General features: G+C 41.6%; 1 pseudogene; it reads right to left on the bottom strand.

Moving 5' to 3' along the window:
• Positions 1-415: 415 nt before the first annotated feature.
• LOC131401670 (methyl-CpG-binding domain protein 3-like 1) lies at positions 416-983 on the bottom strand (annotated as a pseudogene).
• Positions 984-3194: the final 2211 nt, after the last annotated feature.

Raw genomic sequence — 3194 nt, 5'->3', positions numbered from 1 at the left:
TAGTGAAATATTATGTTGGAATCTATTACAATATTACACAAAAAGGACAATCCATTTGGACTAGGTATGTTTTCTCTGTGACTGTGAGGGCAAAACTCTAAAGAATCCCCTGACTGTGATAACTCTTGGTCTTAAAATACAAATAGATAACACTCAGTAAAGGAAAATGAGAGAACTAAATGAGAAAGAAAGAACTCCTTTCTCTCCTCACCTGAAACCCAATCTCTCACCTCAGATGTATCACTCTCTGTATCTTCTCTGTCATGCAAAGGAGTCAAACAAAAGAAAATTATTGGTATATATTAAAGTTTCAAGAGCTCAAAGCAAGAAATCATCAGGACCCCTGCAGAGGCATTAATGTAGTGTGAGCTCCACGTCATCTGCGCCATCTTTTGTTTTCTTCATCGTGTTTATCGGGATGTCCTTCTTCGCCCCTCACTCTCCCTGCCTCGCTAGCGAGTCTGTCTGCATCAGTGCTAACGCCAGTCTGTCTCTTGCCGTCTTCACTTTCCCTTCCTGTTTCCTGATATCTTCCTCAGTCACCAGAAGACCTTTGCAAAGGAGCTGTGGGATGTACAGAGCAGCTCCTGGGATCATCTCTGCCGAATCTGAAGACCAGGCAGGTGTGGGCATGGGACTGGAGTTCAGAACATCTGCGAGCTCACCTAACAGGGATACACCTGTGCAACTAGGTGCAGGATTCAGCAGGGCTTTGGCAAGGTCCAAAGCACTTAATAGTTCTCCTTCACTCTGCAGGCCTGGAGACCTTGCAGTCTCTTCTGCCAGCAGAGTTGTTGGGGCTGCTCCAAGGTTTCCTCCCTTTGATGGCATCTGACCTCATTGCCACGCTAAGATGTGATTCTAGTAACTGGCCTCTTGATTATGTAACTGGACATCCTCAAAGAGATGGAGATGCTCAAACCAGGCTTTGGTTTAGATTGCTTTCCACAATCATTTCACTTCCTCTGTGATGATTTGACCATCATACTTCTTCTTCTCTGACCCTATACAAATAAATTTTGAAAGTGGATCAGAGTTATAAATGAAGTCTGCTTTCCGAGCACAATTATGTCAGATGCATTGTACTTCTACCCTCCCTCTCTCCCTGTCGGGATTAATCTGACATTTGTCCTGGGACATCATCAAAGAGATTTGGGTCAAGAAAAGAAACCAGGAGGTCAAAACTCATTAATACGGCATGTCATTTATTCTCCCCCACGTTCTTAGACACTTATGTGTATGACTTTATTCTCTTTTTGTCCTTTTCTCTCTCAACAACAAAATTCTTGGTTCTCCCTGTCAGGACACACAGTCCCCAGTCTTTTTCTAAATCCCAAATCATGCCATTCTTCTATACTATATAACTATTCATTTGATTAACCCATTGACCAGTTGGTGTTCATAGCTCCATTAGAGCTTAAATCGGTATTGAAATTATCATCCACCCCACTCCTAGTCACTCTTATTTGACAATTGTGAACATTTAATCTCAGTGCAGAGAATGTATGTCTGAAAAAACTCGACTTACAAATGGAGATTGTACTGTAAGTGGGAAGTACACACTGGATTTATGAAACAGAAAAAAAATGTAAACTCTCTCATTATTAAGTTTTGTATAGACTGCACCCACATTGATAATATCTTGGTCATAGTGGGTTAAAATATACTATTAAAGTTAGTTTCTCCTGTTTGTTATCATTTTTTAAAATCTGGCTACAAAAAATATTTAAATTCCATAATATAGGTTGCTTAATGTTACTATTGGACAGTGCTGGCGAAGGCATCAGTGAAAAGAAAGTCCAGAGAAAGTGATTAGGGAAATTCTTTCCCTAGAAAAGGAGTCTACACTTGCCCACACTGCCAGATGCAGCAAAAAGTCTCATATACCCCCACACACACACGCGCACACACACACACTGAAAGAATGAAACAAACCTCTTCCTAGAGTCCCACAACTTCTCACATGTTATGAGGTTGCACTCTTACTTAATCCTAAGTGGACTATGCTCAAGAAAGAAGGCAGAAGTGTAGGTAAATTACCAGCTGGGAAGATCTAAAACCAGAGATTAAAGCTCAAGATATGTGGTGAATTTCCTGTCCTGGCTTCTGTTATTAATTCAATATGTTAGGGAGACTTTTCCAAGGAGGGTTGTTTTAAAACTCACTTTTTCTTTACTATTTCATAATAGACAGGCTATGTAAAGAATAATTACTCTAGCCAATCAATGAAAAGGAGATGATAGAACACGAATACCCTTATTATAAGTCACTACTGGATTAGAGAGTCAGGGAACAGCTGACATTGGCTTAATTTGGCCTTAATTAGGCTGATTCTGATTTCATGACCATCATATTGATTGTATTATGCTAGAACCTACGAAACTTCCGAGCCCCCCTACTATTTAACCACCAAGGCCCACCAACCAGACCAGTCCTTGCTGACACATCCCCTGCCTCCATCCCTTCTGACAACACCTGGAAGATTTTCCCCAAATCCCACTCTGTCCCTGCACTCTTCTACCTGCCCCAGGGCCAGGGAATCATTTTCTCCAAGGCTCAGGCTCTGTGTGTGCCCAGCTCTGTGGATGGCACTTCTCCCTCTAGTGAAGACAAAGATCACAGCGCAGACCCTGTGAGCTGCAGCAATTGGACAAAGACTGGGGTTTGCTGACAGAAAAGAACCTTTAGTGGGCACGGTTACCAAGGTCCAAGAAGCTCCAGTGATTCCAACAGGGAATGTGATGCAGGACAGAGCAGGAATGTTTGTGTGTGGTTCGGCTTGGGAATGCCTGTAGGTTGACATAAGTGACATTGGTAATGCATTCGCCAATGCTGTTCACTCATTTATTCATCGTATGTCATGGAGTGCATTCTACATACGTCGAGGCAACATTATCACCCTCTGGGGCTCACAGGCAGTGTCAGAAGAATTTCTAAATTTTATTTCTAATATATAGGTACAGCACTGGTAATACACTAGGTCTTACAAACATTTTTCAAACATTAACTCCTTTAATACTCTCCATAAACCTACAAAGTAGGTACGCTGATCATTATTGCCAACTAAGATATGAAGAAACTGAGGCACCAGTCAGGTAAAGAACTCAGTCAATACAAATATCTAATAAGGGATTGAGATGGAATTTGGACGTGAGGAGTTAGCTCCATACTCTGTGCTCTTAACCATGACATTT

The sequence above is a fragment of the Diceros bicornis genome (genome assembly GCF_020826845.1).
Source record: "Diceros bicornis minor isolate mBicDic1 chromosome 13 unlocalized genomic scaffold, mDicBic1.mat.cur SUPER_13_unloc_1, whole genome shotgun sequence".
NCBI lineage: Eukaryota > Metazoa > Chordata > Mammalia > Perissodactyla > Rhinocerotidae > Diceros > Diceros bicornis.
This window is presented reverse-complemented; position numbering and strand designations above follow the sequence as displayed.